The sequence below is a fragment of the Meriones unguiculatus genome, chromosome 2 (genome assembly GCF_030254825.1).
Source record: "Meriones unguiculatus strain TT.TT164.6M chromosome 2, Bangor_MerUng_6.1, whole genome shotgun sequence".
Taxonomy (NCBI): Eukaryota; Metazoa; Chordata; class Mammalia; order Rodentia; family Muridae; genus Meriones; species Meriones unguiculatus.
In genome coordinates, this window is record NC_083350.1 from 145,846,965 (window position 1) to 145,865,505 (window position 18,541).

General features: G+C 43.5%; 1 long non-coding RNA gene across 1 annotated transcript; it reads right to left on the reverse strand.

Moving 5' to 3' along the window:
- Nucleotides 1-274: 274 nt before the first annotated feature.
- LOC132652467 (uncharacterized) lies at nucleotides 275-7,553 on the reverse strand. The gene is made up of 2 exons (XR_009590091.1): nucleotides 7,435-7,553; nucleotides 275-638 (listed from the first exon to the last, which is right to left on the reverse strand). It is a non-coding gene; the product is annotated as an uncharacterized LOC132652467 (long non-coding RNA).
- Nucleotides 7,554-18,541: the final 10,988 nt, after the last annotated feature.

The following is an 18,541-nucleotide window of genomic DNA, read 5'->3' on the forward strand; positions in this document are numbered from 1 at the left end:
AAGGATGAGCCCAGAACCCCTGTGTCCAGCCTTGGCAGCCCTACCAAATCATCTAGACTTTTCATCGCTCATCCCACCCTCCCAGACACAGCCCAGGACATTCCATTTTTATGTACGTTTGTATTTTCTCGGGAATAGACACATTAACAGGAGAGGTTTAACCATCGTTCAGTTTATTTATGATCCTCTGGTAAAATGTTAATAGCCTCAAGTCAAGTATCCAATACAAGAATTTGGAGCCAGGGATTTTGCAGGCTGAAGTTAGTGACCGCTCAATAGCATTAGCATCCAGCTGTTTATTTTCTTTTGTTTTCTTTTTTTAATTACACACATGGAGGAGGGTTGGGAGGTACATGCCCATGAAAGTTCACTTACACTGATCTTGCCTCAGACATCAGTAATCTTTATTAAGACATAACAACATTATTCCATAATTGTCTTCTTCCGGGTGGCCAGCTGTGGTCGCTGAAGGCAGAGTAACTAGAACCTGATGGAGTTTTAAACCCCTGTTCAACAATGCTGGCCAAATACTATAATTATTCGGGATGCTGAGGTGAAGTTCATCTTATGCTTAGACATGGTTCCGGATAAGTTCACCTGTCAGTCTTCAGGCTGAGCTTCCACACAATGGGCTGTATCTGGGGTTGGGGGTGGGGGTGGGGGAAACAGAAGACAGGCCAGTGAAAACAAAACAAAGAGAACCTCACTCCACTCCCCCACCCCCTACCCCCTCATCCTGTGATGCTAACGAAAGCCTGCCCTTGGGCATGCTAGAAGATTTCTGTCCACGCACTCCGTCCCACACACTCTTGATATTATGAATTTTTTATCAGGTTGAAAAAACAATCTGTCTCCTATTTTTCCATTTGAGAGGAAATAGGTTCCCTTAAAAAGAGTGCCGGCTCATTTCCCTTGTGGATTCAGATTCGGAGCACATTCCAGGGGGGTTGGATGGCGGTCTACCAAGCAGAAACTGAATGGCCTGGAGAATGGTCTATTATTCGAAAAATTTTAATGACCCAGAAGCAAAATATTTTTGGTCCTTAAGTTCTAGATATAAATGCTTAACTTCAGATTTCAAGGGCCAAAGCTTCTAAGATAGGGTTGCTGGAAATCGGCCAAATGTGAATGACGTAGGCTCTGTTTGTTAATGGTTGACGCAGAATTCCTGAAGCCACTCACTATTAACTAGTTTGACATGCCTCCCTGTAGGTCTTTGGAACTCCACTGAACTAGACAAATGCTTTCTTGCTTTGAAAGACTCTTAAGTTGAATGAAATTCATTTCTATCAATCAGATTCTGTGTCCAGGCTTTTTGAAGCATGTTCAGATGCCTCCGCATTTTCTGTGGTCCTCCTTTACCAAGGGATAGTGTCACCTACCTTTTCCTGGTGAAGTCCTATTTGTCTGTCAAAGGGCCCACAAAGGGCACACTCTGCAGAGCTTCAGTTGCCTCGCCCCCCCAAATTTTTTTTTTTTATCCCAGTAATTAATTGAACCTTCAGTTTGGGTTTCATACTTTCTGCCTCTTCCATGCCTGGTATCACACTTAAAAACCATTACTGGGTAACTGGTCCTTCTCTAGCTAGCCCACTCAGAGTATGATAGGCCTTTACTGTGTGCTGCTGCCTGGGGAGCTGTGAGCCTTAAAGCTGTTGTGAAGGCAAGGGCCCGGCTTGCTTGGTGATCCTAGCACTTGAGGCTCTCAAAGCATCCAAGAGAAAGAATTGTGTTTTCCAACCTTAGAGGTTACTAGATGGTGACTTTGCTCTTGGGAGTACATGGGAATTCTTTCTCCTATCTGCCAAGTGTGGTGGGAGAAGCGCCTCTCACCCCTCACTCTGCAGGTGTGAGATGTGCAAGAGAGGCCCGTGGAGCCTCTTTCCATCCTGTCTCTCACACTTTCCCACTGACTGACGAAGGTGGGAGAGAAACAGGGGAGACGGTGATGGATTCACTGAATCCAATTGGTATTTCAGCTGCATAGGTGGGTCCTCTCTTTATTTCCTCAGCTCTACTTTTCACCTCAGGCAAACTCCTCCAGAGGAAACCCGATCCTGTGTATTTTTGATGTAGGGAGGTATTTGCTAGGACTGCAAAAAAGTGTGGCTTTATTAATAAAGAGCTGCGTTGTGTTTATATTATTTTAACTGACTGATATTTATACATATTTATGGAATATTATGAGATCTGTGGATGTATTCATACATTGGAAGTTGATCAAATCAGGCTAATTAACATATTCACTATCTTGTCTACCGTTTCTTCATAGTGCCAATTCGAAAATACCTGCCCTTTCAGATGCTTTAACACACCCAACAGGCTACAGGAAAACTGCAGTCACCAGGCAACAGAAGCAAAAACAGACACATGGGATTCAATTTCTTCTGGGAAACAAACAAATAAACAAAAAACCAAAACCCAAACCCCCCAAAACTGGCATAGTAAAGAAATAACCCACAGACTGGGAGAAAATGTTTGCAAATTACACATTAGATAAGGAGCTAATACACATCATATACAAAGGACTCAAACTTCTCAACAACAAGGACCAAAATATTAAATATTAAAATAGACAGAAAACCAAAAATAGACTATCCACGAAGGCCAGTGGATGAGTAAAAACAAATTGAGTCATGTCAAGTGACTCGGGAGCGAGTGCCTGTAAAGTTGGAAGAACACAAATTCAAAATCTGGCAACTAAGAAACAAAAATGGTGGAGGATGGTTGAGTGTCCAGTCCACTCAACAAACTAAGACTCTTTTCCTCAGAATAGAGCCATGGGCCTGACAAGATGGATCAGTGGAAAAGGAGCTTGCTGCCGAGCCTGACAACCTATGTTCAATGCGCAGGACCTAGGAAGGAGTGAACCAACTTCAGCAAGTTGTCTTCTGACGCCGTACCTGTGCTGTGCATGCGTGTGCCCCACGCCTCACAAAATAAATGCCTTTAAAAAGCGGAATCACGTGTATAAAGGAGTACTTGTGAATTTTGGTGTAAATTATTCTATGTGCGAAATGTGAAAGGAAATTGGGTTAGGGGATATAAAACCTGCATAAGAAAAGCGCCAGAGCCACAGGAGGACTGCTACTTGATTGAAGCTTAGGGAAGAATTTCCCAGTCAGAACAACAAGCGTGTGCAGAGATGTAGGGGAAAGCCGGTCATGAGGCATAGGGACAGGGGCAAGCACAGTGAAGATGGAGAAACGGGAAAGGCTGGTGCTCGCAGTGAGTGTGGTTTTCTCCACAGCTCTCTAGGGAGATGGGTGCTGATGCCGAAGAGGAAAGCCATTGCAACACTAGGGTGGGGATGTGGCCAAATGCAGTGGTTAGAAGAATCACACAAGTGATTGTACAATGGAAACAGGATGAAATTCAAAGCGGAAAGACCATTTGGAAAGTTTCTGTTGGTTTCTCCTTTGATGTTTGTTGTGGTTCAGCTGACTGCTGAGAAAGTGGCTGGGAACTAAGATGAGGAGTCAGTGGTGTTTGTGAATGGCAAGCATTCACGTGTAAAAGAGACAGAATTTATGGGTGTTAGATGGGGATGGGAGGAGAGTTTAACGTGGAGCAGCTTTGGCTTCCTTGGGTATTCAGGTAGGGAATTCTAAAATGTTAGGTTTGAAGGCAATGGATCTTAAATTGACAGTCCGATTGGAGAAACAGTGACACAGGAGTGATCCATGAGCTGGGGGAGATGAGTGAGCCTGTGAGAGATTGTTGCTGCAGGGACTAGGGTGCTCAGCTCTCCAGGACAGGTCCAGGGAAATCACCAAAGCCACAGGGAAGAATCGATGAGCAGTAAGAGGACTGCCCAGAGGAAATGGAGCTACAGGGGCAGAGAGAGATTAGAGCTTTGCCAGGGCATGGAGGGAGGGGATGTTCACCATTGTCAGAGACACAAAAAATGACTGTGTGGAAAGGAAACAAATAATCCGGTGAATTCTTGATAAAGCTGTTACCAGTGACCAAGAGTTATGTAAATGAACTGAGCTGGCCAGGAAAAGGCAGAGGTTGTGTGTTCTGGACAGCACCTGAGCTAGGGTGGTGTGTAAAGAATGGGGCTCACCTGGGACCTCTCCTTGACAGTTTGGTTCATTATTTTGCCTTACCATGTTCTGAAAAACAGTGAATTCAGAGGTAAAGAAGATGGCTCAGCAGGTAAAAGCATTTGTTAGGCAAACATGAGGCTCCAAGTTCAAATCAACAGAACTCAAAAAGCAGGTGTGGTCATATATACTGTATAGATGTCAGGTATAATGAAGGTCATGTGTACTGTCACATCAGTGCTCAGGCGAGGAAAGAGACAGGAGGATAGCTGGGACTTGCTGGTCACCAGGCTAGCAAGTTGGTGAGAGACCCTGTCTTAATGTAATAAGTTGGAGAGTGATAGGGAAAGACACTCAACAGCCTCTTCTGGGCTCTGCTTGAGTGAACCCAGACCTATCCCTGTGCTTATCCACTGCACACAAGAGAAAAAGAGAAAAAGTTAAGACACAGAGCTCAATATCTAACTTCATCTTGAGATTGGACTCCTTGAATTATCCAGCAGCAGTAGACATCTGTTTGCAGAAATTCTGGGGTTCTGAGTAAGAGCAGCCACTGTTCACACAGACGAAAATCCAACCAGCCTTATCTGTTGCCTGTCGCTGTGATGAAATAACATGATTGAGAGCAAGCTGGGTAGGGAAGCGTTTATTTCCTCTTGTGCTTCAGGTCACAGTCCATCATCGAGGGAAGTCAGGGCAAGACCTCAAGCAAGAAATAGGGCAGAGACCATGAAGGGTTGTAGCTTACAAGATCTTGGGAAGCTCATGTTCAGCTAGCTTTCTCTTGTAGCTCAAGCATACATACCTGCCTAAGGATGGTACTACCTATATTGGTATCATGTGAAAAACTTTTCCTGGAGAGATGGGACACACAGCTCTACTCACCCCACATAGGGAGCCATGACCGAACAAAGTATGGATACCACTAAAATTTAATTGGGATTATTTACAGGACTATGGGTGTGGGGTTACTTCCAAGAGCAGAAATGACTCAAAGATAACCACATCACCAAACCCACTTTAGAATGGGTGACAGCTCACAAAAGCTGGGAACCTTGAACACACTGCACACCCTACAAGCAGCCCAACAGGTTGCCTAGTGATTCAGTTGGTCTAAACCTCTTCCTGGCAGCTCGGTTGGTTTCTGCTTTTTCCAGGCAACTTATCTGGTCTCAGATTCTTTGCAACTTGGCTTGTGTGAGTCTTCTTTGCAGTTCAGCTTGTTTGAGAATGACTTGGTAGCTTGGCTTGTTTGCTCTGGGAAGGAGGGGCCTAATGAATCTGGTTGGTTTCAGGGACTTCCTGAAATGATTTTTGAGTTGTTTATCTTCTTGTTTAAGGATCTTCCCTGAAGGATTGACTGCTCCAACCACAAAGGAAATTGTTACGCTGTTACTCAACAAGAGCCAGGCTCTCTTCTACCAATCATCAGTCAGAAAAATTCCCCACAGACAAACCCACAGGCTAATCTGATGGAAGCAATTCCTCAATGGTCACCTCTTTCCAGGTGCCTCTTAAAATGTGTCAAGTTGACATAAAGGCTAACCAGCATGTTCACCTATGGCTGTGGGATGTGACTGCCATGTGACTTTTCCAGACTCCTCAAAAGCTGTCACTCAGACTGAAAATCTCCAAAATTTGAACTACAGATCTGTCTCTCCTGAATATGGAAATTGTAATAGGAAGATATAAATAACAATATAAAAATTGTTACTGGCTTGGAAATGTTCAAGTACCTATAAAATTTTTCTATGGAAACATATAGGTAGAAATGAGATTTAAAACAAAAACAAAACAAGGCAAAAAGAACCAAACATTAATTTCAACTACTATTCCAGAGTGTTAATGAAACACTAAGAGCAATGAAGAATAACAAATAGATTAGGTGAGGTATTGAAACATTCTATTTTATGGATGTATTTGAAGGATCATTTGAATGACTAGATAATTATAGAAATTTCTGGAAATGATTGTGTTTAAAGAGAATACTTCTAGTTTTATTACCAATCAGTACTCGGTTTTCATTTTTTGCATGTTTACTTTGGAGCCTTTTCCATTGGAAGGGAAAAGAAAAACATTCAAAAAGAAAGGAAGGAAGGAAACAAGATAAATAGCTGGGAAAAGAGGCTTATCCAAAGTAGAGTTATTTAGTTATTTTGTGTAAAGACTGATAATTAAGAAAATGGTATTCCATAATAAATGCTTTGTTCAATTACCCTACAACTCCATTACAGCAGTCTTGAAGAGGGAAGAAAAACAGGCTAGCAGTTACATCTGATTTCACTGTAGCCTTGAATGTAGTTATTTTTAGCCTAACTGGGGAGGACTTGACCCAACCCTGTTTCATGAAAATATTCTTATTTTTCTTTTGTGAACCTTTGGCCTCTTGTTGAAAACAAATGTCTCCAATCACAAGCTCATTTAAGGCTTCTCTCAAATATTTTCCCTTCATCTTCCTCTGCCACTGGAAGCCTGCCCTAATGGCCATGGCTAGTGGCAAGCTTCTACCTGACTTACATGATGCTGCTTTGCATCATGTAGCAACATCCTAGTTGCTATAGTTTTGAGTTCCCGTTAACCAATTGACTTAGCTGTCCAGTTATTTCTGTTAGGAGGAGGTATATTAAATTTGGTAAAAAGAAAAAAAAAAAAGAAAAAAAATCCCTGGTCAGGGGCTACCCCAAGGCAGGTGTTCCATTTGGCTCTGGAAGTGAGACTTGAGGAGAGCAATAGTACATGCGAAGGTAGCATGATCACTCCATCCTGTTGCTCTCCCACCCTGGAGGTGGTATCTGCCTCAAGTTCCAAGGAAACTATTGCCTCATCTTGTCAGCATTCATCCAGCAAGAGGCACGAAGGACAAAAATAAGGGAACCACTCTCATTAAGGATACTTCTAGAAAATTGTACACATTTTCATTTGCATCCCATTAGGAAAAATTTCATCACAAGTCCACACACAGCTGCTGCAGACTCTGGTAAATAGTGTCTGTCTGTCTGTCAGTCTGTTTCTGTCTCTCTTGCTCTCTCTGTGTGTATAGCCAGAGAACAATCTTGAGTGTTATTTCTGGAGCTATCCACCTTGTTTTCTGTTGGCCTGGCTCTTGCTAATTAGGCTAGGCTGGCTGGGCACTGAGCCCTAGGGATCTGCCTGTCTTCATCTTCCTAGCGCTGGGATTGCAAATGTGGGCCACCATGCCTGGCTTTGTTTTCCTTTCATCACGGGTTCTGGCACTTTTCATGATTGCACAACAGGCACTTTCCTGACTCGACTATCTCCCCAGTCTGGGTGACTGTGTGCCTGATACGTTATTTCTTCATCTTGTCTCTATGTCCAAATACCCAACAGAGACAGCTTTAGGAAGAATGGACTCATTTTAGCTCACGTTTTCAGGGTATCCTTCATCATGGTGGGGAAAGCATGCTGTCTCCAGGTTGTGGCTGCAGGACGGTGAGGCTGCTTGTTCACATTTCTGCACACCAGGAAACAAAGCTGGGACAGGAAATGGTGCCCTATAATAAATCCTCCCTGGGTGACACCCACTTAATTTAGCAAGACTCCACCTCTAAAGGTTTCACAATTTTCCCCAAACCAAGCCATCAGTTGTGGACCAAAAGTCCAACCACGCAAGCCACTAGGGACATTTTGCATCCAAATCATGATACTCTGGTAAGCAACTAGGGCTCCCCACTGAGGAAGAAAGCAGAGGCAACTGGAGACAGCTATTAAGTGATTTTGAAGAGAAAGTCGAGGTTACAGAAATCAGAGAAGAGAATCAACTTTGGAGAGTACTATTCAAAGCTCTCTCAGAAATACTGTGAAATCTGTGGTGTATTCCCTGAAGTGGCTGAGTCGCCTCTCAACAAGGCTCTTGCCGATGGGGTTTTGGTGTTGTCGTTTTGGGTTATGGTACTGCTGTTTTCCATTGGGGTGAGATCTGTGCTGGTCCCTCACAGCCTGGAGTGTGAGAGAGGACTCTTCTTGGATGTTAGCTGAGCAATCTCTGGGAAACCTCTCCCCAGCAGCCGTGTGGGAGGTCAGGTCTGATGGGCTGAACAATGGTCTGGGAAGAGAGGGGAGCCAGAGAATGTTATCTGAATGAACCAGTAAGTTGAGAAATCGCACATTCAAAAGAGATGAGCTGACTAAACTAGAAATAGCCACCCTGGCCTGACAGTCTTTTCTGATGGTCTATGAGTATTTTAAAAGTGCTCCATATTACTTTCTACTCTTACATCAAGTGGTACTTATTGATTGAGAGTTCCTAAACAACCAAGCTATAACTGTTTTATGTAGAGGTTGAAAGCCAATGTTGGGTGTAAGCAGATTTTATGATGTCCGTTAATTAGCACTTCCAGGTAAAGCCAACACAGGTAAATGTGGAGTCAGATAAACAGAAGGCTCCGGTTTGTTTGCTTAGCTGTATGTGTCCTATGTAATATTTGGAACACACCTGAACTAGATCAGTGCAGCTGCTTTTGAGAAGTTCAGTGTAATTGGGTTCCTCCTTGTCCGGTACGTAACTGGGTTTACTTACCAAGACTGCTACCCCTACCCACCATCCTTGTGCCTCTTTACTCTAAGGCACTGATGCACCTTCTAACAATGGTCTATTTCTCCACTCTATTAAGTTGGACTGATCTTGTGCTTTTTAATTCTTACCCATAAAACATACCCCAAAAACAGAGACATTGTGCCAACCAAGGCATGCAGGCTGGGCTATCGTGTGGCTCCCATCTTTACTTTCCTGGAACCCTATAGCTGTGTGTGTCAAAGGCTGGGACTCAGTGGACAAAAGGCGCCACTTGGAAAGAGAAGGCCCTAGCCTGGTTAAAGAGGCCATTCCTGATCTAGGGCTCTTGGGAAACTTTTCAAATGAAGTAGGTGACAGCCACCAAAATGAGCCAGGCAGTCAAAGCACAGAATGCTGGTCGAGATGCCACACTGGAGTTGGAATCTATTGTATGTGGGGGTTAGTTTTCTGCATAGCAATGGATAATTGATACAGTTCTAGTCAGAACAAGCATTGAAAAATGTAAAATGTTAGTACTTGTATCAGGCATAGTTGTTCCCCAACGGGATGGGTAGACTAACAGCCTCTCAACATAAAACACAAGCCATATAAAACATTTTAAAACACAGTTATACCATATAAACATGTTTCTATTGATAAAAGAAGGAAAATAACTAGAAATCAATAATAAAAGTGAAGGAACAGCCTGGCGGTTCTATGATGCTGGGACCAGAGCTCATGACCAGGTGACAGGAAAAAGCAAAGGCCAAAAGAAGACAGCTGTATTTCTTCTTGTTCAGGCCTGCTCTTAAAATCTGTAGAGTACATATGGAGACCCACAAACCATGGCCTGAAGACTGACAATTTTTTAAATTTTTTTATTTTTTATAATAATCACAGGTTATTTACTTTGTATCCCATCCATAGCCCCCTCCTCCATTCCCTCCCAATCCCACCTTCCCTCCCTCATCTTCTCCCTGCCCTTTTTCAAGTCTACTGATAGGGGAGGACCTCCTCCCCTTCCATCTGACCCTAGCTTATCAGGTCTCTTCAGGACTGGCTGCAATGTCCTCTTCTGTGGCCTAGCAAGGCTGCTCCTCCCTTGGGGAAGCGGGGGGGGGGGGGGTGGTAGTGTCAAAGAGTTTGCCATTGAGTTCATAAGACTGACAAATTTTATCTGAAGCCAGTGTTACAGGCCAAGCACTAATTCCACTCAGGTCCCACAGTGCCCTCCTCAGGTTTACCCTGGGAATCCTGAGGCTCAAAAATGGCTCCTGCCTCCAGTCAGCCCTTTCTCCTCATACAGTGCACTGCCCTACTGTAGCTCCTTCAGGGGAGGCTAAGCCCAGTCCAGGTCAAAATCAGAACAGAAACTGAATATATTAAGCACCTAGTCCCACCTCTCTCATGCTATTCCCAAACACCTAAGAATCCATGTATATACCCGAGGATGAGGAGGAATGAACAGACATTCTTAGGTATCAAGGAGTTTAAACATGGGTAATAGAACTAATAGAAGATAATTCTCAAGTTAATTGAGCATAGAGTCATGATATGCCAGGTTTTAAATTAACCATGATCTCATTGCTTTCTGACAGTGTGTCAGCTAGTTTTCTTGCTGCTTTGACAGATTTTCTGACAGAAGCAACTCACGGGAGAAAGGCCCATGGTATGAGAGGTTCTCACCCATCACAATGGGAAAAGAAACAGCCTGCTTTTTCTGCTTTCGAGACAGTGCCTGCTTGTATTGCATGCAATAGACAGGAAGAAGAGAGTTCGGGGCCAGAACCAGGGGTGACTATAACCTCAAAGGCTCCCCCTAGACACCTACTTCTGCCAGTAAGGTTGTAGATCCTAAGGTCCCCACACATAGAGAAACAAAAGTTTGAAACATGAGCCTATAAAAGACATTTCAAATTCAAGCCAGAGCATGCTGGCCCTGACCATCATAGACTCAGGCTATCTGAGTGCCCTCCTCACAGAACATGTCCCATCTAATTTCAAAGTCCCTAGATGTTGTAGATATAAACATATTTTTGTTCTAATCCCAGGTATAGGATGTGGGACTGATTCAGATGGTCCACAGCAGCAAACTCTTTGCTTCGTGTGGCTCTGAGAGGAGCTCTTTGCTAGCTGCAGATAGTTCAAATCTGAGGACTCTAGAGAGAGAGAATAAATGCCAGAGCTCAGAGAGTGTGGTGCAGCTCTGAGAAAGAACAAGACTGCTGCTGCTTCCACTGCTCTGGCTCCTGTTGCTGTTGATGCAGTGAAACAAGAAGTTGGAGATCTCCTGAAATAAGAATTAGGCTGGCTCCAAGGAACCCAACGACCCTGACCAGCAGGAAGCAGCTAAGAGAACTGTGCCCCTCTCCAACTAACCCTTTCTCTCTCCTACCTGGTGTTGGGGTGTTGGAAGGGATTGAGATGGAGTAGGGAGAAAGAGATATAAGAAATGTAAATAAAAGAGTTTATAAAAGTATGCCAACACCTAGACTTTTAACAGTCTTAGTACTGTTCAAAAGTCCAAAGTTCAAAGCCTTTTCTGAGACTCAAGGCAAATTTTTGGCTATGAGCCCTATATGATCAGAGGTTACACATTACATACTAACAGTATATAATGACAGAGTAAGCACCCTCACCCCAATTGTGATGAATATGGGCACCAGAGAAAAATGAAGTTAAAGCAAGATGAAACCCAGCAGGACCATAGCGAAAGCTTATGGCTTTGTGTTTGGCTTCTGGGGCATGTGCTAGCATGATGTGAAGTTGGGCAGCCTCACCGCTACATCCCTGCCATTTGCAGCCCATGTGTCCTCTCTCTTGGGTCATTTCCAGTTGGTGTTAGCAGCTTTCCTCAGCAAACGCTCCACATTACTGGCATCCAACATACTGTAGTCTCCATCACAATTTAGCCTTCATCCTTAAAGCTTCTTGCATTACCTCTTGAGACCTCTCTGTGGAGAATTTAACCTTACATTGCTTACCTTTACAGGCTTCTGTTGAAATCTTGGTAAACATACCCGTGACCTCATAACTTTTGCATTCTGCAGGTGTGCAATGTGTAGCTTTGTGGAGAATGACTACAGTGTTGCTGGGTCCCCTTAGACAGTGACTGTGGCTGCCTGCATTGTCTAGATGGTTGACCACGGAAACCAGTTTTCTATGTGTTCCTGTTTGAGCAGCGTGCTCCTGCAGTCTGTCCTTTCAGGCAGTGTCTTCTTCAGCGATGGTTTGCATTTGTTCTACCCTAGAACCATTCATGGGCGGGTGGTATTGCTCTCCCAGTGCAACACCTTCAGTTTCTCTCTTAATGATCACAGGCATTTTTGCTTCATCTGTGCCACTGTGTCTGTAGCATGTTTGGAATATCTGAATTCCTTTCTCCATCAAACTACATTTCCACTTCTTTTTATTCTCTTATCTCACCATGATTTTTCCTCTCTTATCTCACCATGAAACTGACAAATTCCAGTCACCAGTAACTGTGGAACTGCCTACCTGTCCTGCTGTCTTGAAATTTCCTTGTGAAATAGTTTAGTCCTTTATTTTCAAATATTCCTTCAAAATTTCGGGACACAGATAAAGCAGCCAGATTGTTGGCCAGAATATAGCATGGCTAGCCTCTAGCCCAGCTCCTTACAGAGTCTCTGCTTCTGCTTAAAACCTTATGAGCTCAGTCTTATGTCTACATGTCTGACAGTGTTCTGCTCTTCCATATTGCCATGAGAACAGACCATTAGACTCAACTTTCAGCATCTTCAGGCTTCTCCACATAAGCTAGATCCAAAGACTAAAGAGCCTCCTGGCCAGGTTTGCCACAGCAATAACCCCACTCTTGGTATCAATTCCTCATATTAGTCTCCCGTTTTTGTGACAATATTTAACAGAAACAACTCAAAGGAGGAAAGATTGTGTGATTTCGAGGCTGTAGCTCATCATGGTGAAGCTCATCATGGCAGTAGCAACGGGCTGTCTGACCTTGGGCATGTGAGGCTGTTACTGTTCATCTGACATGGATAGGAAACAGGGGTGGAATCAGCAGCATGTATGATTTTTTTTCATGTCTTGCTCTTGATAGATCACTTCTAACAGACAGGCCCCATCTCCTCAAAGCTCCACAGCTTTTCAAAACAGCCAGCTGGTGACAAAGCATCAGAAACACAGACCTACAAGGGACATTTTAGATTCAGTCTATAATAGGTTGTAAGAATAATTATATTTTGCCTTATGTCATTTACAAACCAAGTTAGATAAATGACTATAGGGCATTAATTAAACAAATGAATATAAAACTGATTATTCACATTGGGTGTCTTGGGGTTACTATTGCTTTGATGAAACATCATGACCAAAATCAAGTTGGAAGGAAAGGGTTTATTTGGCTTACACTTCCACATCACTGTCCATCATTGAAGGAGGTCAGGACAGGGCATGATCCTGGAGGCAAGAGCTGATGCAGAGGCCAGAGAGGAGTGCTGTTTCCTAGCTTGCTCCTCATGACTTGCTCAGCCTTCTTTCTTATAGGGTTCAGGACCACTAGCCCAAGGGTAGCACTATCCACTGTGGACTGGGGCCTTTTCCATTAGTCAATAATTAATAACATGCCCTACATGCCAATCTACAGCCCTATCTTATGGAGGCATTTTCTCAACTGAAGGTCCCTTCTCTCATGACTACAACTTGTGCAAAGTTGACAGAAAAACTAGCCAGCACACTGGGGAAAATCTAGGTTCTACAAAATGCTCTGCTAAATTTATAAAGTGAAAGATTGCTGAACTTAGGCTTAGATCTGTTATGATGCATAAAACCAAATTCAGAATAATTACGTACAGGCATGAATGACCTTGGTGTGGGAATAATCCTTTATGCCCGAATTTGAGTGAACAAGTCCTTCTACCACTAAACCCAATATTGGAGCTTTAATTTCAAGACAGCATCTGCCATATATAATTCACCCTATTGGCTTCAGTCAGATTTTATTTTTAGTTTTTAAATTTAATTTTACATGTGCTATGATTTTGTGGTTTTAAAAGCTATATTTTTTGGTTTAGGGTTTCCCTCATACTGTATTTAACTATTTACCATTAAATTAACACTACAAGATGTTAGAATCTATTTTTCCAGTAAAAAGAGTCCCTTGTAACTTAACCAGTCAACAGTTCGATGGTGTGTTAAACCAGTGTGGAAGTGTGGGATTGAATTCAATACATGTAGTCCTTTCTCCTATGCGGCTCACAGTGGAAGGACAAGGGAAAATGGAGATGATTTAAAAAAAATAGAAAAGGAAAGCCCCCCCCCCAAAAAAAAATCACAAGGCAGCACTGTTTGAGATCCTGGAGTATGGTGTAATAAAAATGCCAAAAAGATTACCCACTCTTGGAGAAGGGAGGATGCCGTCTTCTTTGTGTTCTTTATCCTGTCTTCGGCTCATCTGGACTCCCCTTTTCATGGCATCATCGTTTTTACTCATGAGAATAAGCAAGTGTCCCGGGACTGCTTCAGTGTCTTCTCTGCCTGTTTCTGGGCGTGTATCTGAGCGAGGCTGTATGGCTGCAGTGTCTGGCATCCTGTCATTAGGCTCCTCAGAGTCCATGTCCCCACCTCCCGGGTTCCCACTGAAGAGCTCCTGTGAGACACCTGTCACACACCCTAGTCTGAAGTGGTTGGTGTGGCTTGTACCTCAACATCCTCACATTTTTTTTGCGTCATCTGTTGAACAAAGAGCCTCATCCAGGGGATTTCTGAGCTGAGTGACTGCTCCAGCCTGGGGTACAGGTGGTTGACGTCTCCATAAGACATGCAAGAGGAAAATCTCCCTCATTCTAAAGAGCAGAGACCAAGGTTTTTGTGTTTAGCACTGAGTGCTCTGAATCATTAACAACAATTGCCCCCCATCCACCTAGTTTTCACAGCTGCAGTGGCCGTGCTTTTGTCATTTGGAGAAGTGTCTGGGCTGACTGGAAAAGGCCATGCTGGACCTGACAGAGGAACCTGCCCACTTGTAGAATGAGGAGAAAATCTATGATCTCATGTCGAACAGAGAGTTTGGAAGTGACCCAGCTCTGTCTTGATCAGACACAGCGGTAGAAATGGCTCCCCTTCTTCCGTATTAGTTCCTTGTCTCATCTGTGAGACTGGATGACTGACAAAGTGACCAGAGAGAGGAGAGGCATGTTTTTACTGATGGTTCAGGAGCTATGTCCGTCATGGTAGGAATGGCATGGGGGCTGGAACAGCTGGGTCCATGGCAGTGGGGGCTTACAGCATCTATTTATAGCAGACAAGAAGCAGAGGGCCCCAGGCCAGAAGTGAGGCCGTGTTACAACCTGCAGAGTCCTGAGCTCTGGCTTTCCTCTGAGAGCTACTGCCTCAGGACCCAAAGTTCCACAACCTCCCCAAACAGCTTCATGATCGGGGAAAGAAGTCTTGAGGACATGGAGCCATTTCACATCCAAACCATAAAAGGAACACTTTTCCAATTTCTGAGTCAGAGAAAACTTAGATTTTCCTTTTATTTCAGGGATTTTAATACGAGAAAATGTTAATACGTGTTGAATGAAAGACTGAGATTGCTCTCACTATCCTTCACAAAAATCCTCTCTGCTGGTTGTTATGTAGAAAAGGAATAGACCAGCAGGAAGGTCAGGAGTTCAAAGTCATCCGAGCTGCATAGTGAGTTTACTACAAACCTGGGTGTCTCTTCGGGGCTACTATGGCTGTGATACAAACACCCCAGCAAAGAATACAGGCTCCCGGTGGCTTGCTCAGCCCGCTTCCTTATAGAACCCAGCCCAGGGGTGTCCCCACCCACCATGGGCTGAGCCCTTGGTCACTGATCACAAATTAAGACAATGTCTTTGTCTGCTCGCAGATGGGTCTGCTGAAGGCATTTTCTCGATTGAAGTCCTTTCCTTTCATACGACTATGGCTTGTGTCAAGTGGACAGAAGAAGAGCCACACACGGGGCTATGGAACAAGACCCCATGTCTCTAACAATCAACCCCAGCCTCCGAAAAACAATCCAGAACCTACCAACCAAACCAAAACCAAAAAGAAACAAAAAAAAAAAAAAAAAAAAGAAAAGAAAAAAGAAAGAAAAATGTACAGAAGCAGAGTGTACTGAACCGGTACTCCCTGTCTCCCTGTAACCTTCGGGGAGAAGAAATAGAGGAACATTCTAAACCTCTCAACTGCTGGATGGGTATGAACCAGTCTTGCCGAAGAGGCACGGAGGTCAGACAATATGGGAGCGCACACAGCACCGTGGCTGGCAGATTCCTCATGCTGTTTCTTCTTACATTCCTCCTGCTTTTCCACACAACTGTTAATTATAACCCCAAAGAAAACCTTCCCCTTTAATTACTGAAATCTTAGCTGTCCCCCGAGTTTCAATTTAAAAGCTTCCTCCTCCAGGAAACGACTCGGCCCCCAATCAGATACTCTCCTCTCCTCCCTGACTTCTCTCTGCATTTAATCCGTATGATGTCGCACATTGTTTTGTTGGGCGCAGAGCAAGATTGCCCTGAGGAGCGTGTGAATCTGGATTCTATTAAGCATTAACTGTCTGAAGGAGAGGTGGATGTGCTATAAGCTGTTGATGAAATGAATTAATTCACAAATGGTGCTTTTGCCCTGAAAGCATACAGTTTTCTGTTCTCCCAAGAGTGCTTTATGGAAACTCATTTTTAACTGTCACCTCAATGTATATCATCGGTGCGACCTCTGTGCATATTGAACTGAAATTAGCTTTAAGTAATGTATTTGAAGTTACACTAAAGGTGGCTAACTAGGATTTGATTGGCCAGTTACTGTCCTTTTTTAACTGTTATTCTTGAAGCAAATTTGAATAGACTAAAAACGAATCAAAATGCCACAGATTCATTAGACAAAGCCAGTCAAGTTTAAATAGTACGGTGTGCACACCATGAATCCTCATCAAGCATTTGGTATATTGGTGCCTGTGGGGGTCAGGTATAATTTAAGGTATAATTTAAAACAATAGCGGCTTTATAAAACATATAGAAAACAACAGCTTTCAGAAGCCTGTGCATTGCCCAGAATGACACCACTGCACAAAACCCAGTTTATTCCATTTTGAGTATGACTACTTCTATATGTGCTTTGTGAAGGGACTCACTATTTTCCCAGCATAAACCATGGGACCGAAATAAAACAAAATTTTACTTAGAAATAGATCAGGAACACAAGAATATGTATGTATCAAAACCAGATGAAGAAGATTGGGCTTGGATACTTCTCAAACATGCTAGGCCAACGAAGGATGGGGCAGCTAGATCATACACGAGGGATGATTCCTAGAGCTAGGATACAGTGGCGCCACTGGCCAATGCATGTGTCATGAGATTGTCAGGCAACAGCTTCCTGGTGTGGTCCTGTTACAGTTATTGTTTTTATAAAACTGTGTTTGTTTTTCTTAGTTTTTCTCAGAACCCGGGAAAAACCTCAGTTATTTATTCACACAAATACCTGGGACTCTATATTTGTTTAATAATAAGCTTCACAACACAATAACTGAACATTTTAACTCTATTCTTAACTCTCTATGCTAATTTGGCTTCCTCCGGGTGTACATCCCAGAGATTCTTGCACTTTGTAGCTTTCTTAGATGAGCTTTCTCTCCTGGTCCTTCTTGGACATCTGCCTGTGGCCAAGTCCCCTCCTTGAATCTCCAATTTCCTCTTCTAACTCCTCCACTGGCTGGCAGGAAGTTCAGCCCTATTCTCCTCCATGTTTAGCAATTGGCTGTAGGCTGCTTTATTGGCACATCAAGGGACTATTGGAGAGCAGAGTTTATACAACTTTAAGACAGAAGATTCTCAGAACAAGGCATGCAAGCAGATATGGGGGATACAGATATCAGCATTTGTATTGCAAATAACCTTATGCCTATGTGGTCCTATGGCTTCAGCTCAGCATGGTCCTCTGGGTGATACAGCGACTCAAATAGCCCACCCTCTGAACCCAACTCTGCTCTTTGAACTACCTCCCTGTACTAAGGGATCCTTAATGTTAAGTGTCAGATTCAACTCCTCCTCCCTTCCCCCACGCCCACACGTGACAGGCTTTTCCTGGGCAGATGCAACACACATCTATTCATCCCTGAAAGGGAGCTCGTGCCAGTACCAATTGCCTCAAAGTCCAACATGGAGAACCAGTGAGTTTGTATCGAGTTAAGGGTGCCCTACAGAAGCAGGGACTTGCATCATCCTAACATGGGTAATGACTCAGGGAAGCTGAACCCCGGGGTTTTCTGCTCAGCTTACAGCTTGAGAGTCCCCTTTCTCTGCATTTTGAGTGGGGTGTGTGAGAGAGTGGGAGGTGGGGAGTGGAGAGATGAGGTCAGAGTGTAGGGTGGTGGGGGTTAGGCAGAATCTGTCAACCTTTTTGAAATGCTAGGAAAAATCACTCAAGCCTTTCCACGAATGAACAATATAAGAACTTTTCAGTCTTCCAAGATTCTGTCTTTTTTTTTTTTTTTTTTTTTTTTTTTTTTTAGTCTCCTGAGGCCCTGAGCCCCTGCTCCCTCTAGGAGGGAATGCTTAAATTGGGAGGAAACAGCCAAATAGTACCCTTCACTTTCAGGGGGCCCTTTATAAACTCTGCAGAGGTTTTAATCATTTCTAGCCATTCCATGACACAACCCCCCTGCCACAATTTTTATCAAGTGTAGAGTGTGACCTGAGACCTTACTAGCAACTAAGACAGAAATAAAGAAACCTGTGCTTGCAGGGGCCCTGGCCAAACAGTGAAATCGCCAGTGCTTAGTAAATTAAAGCCAATAAAACTGACATAACTTGTGAATTTATTGTTAATTAATAAATTCTGATATTACCAAAAGACATAAATACATCTGTACTTTTGACAGCTCTCACTCATTTACTTGAACAATGTCTTTTTGTCAGTTTAAATGATCATTTTATCAACTTCTTAATGCTTCAGGTCTCCTTTCTGTTACTTA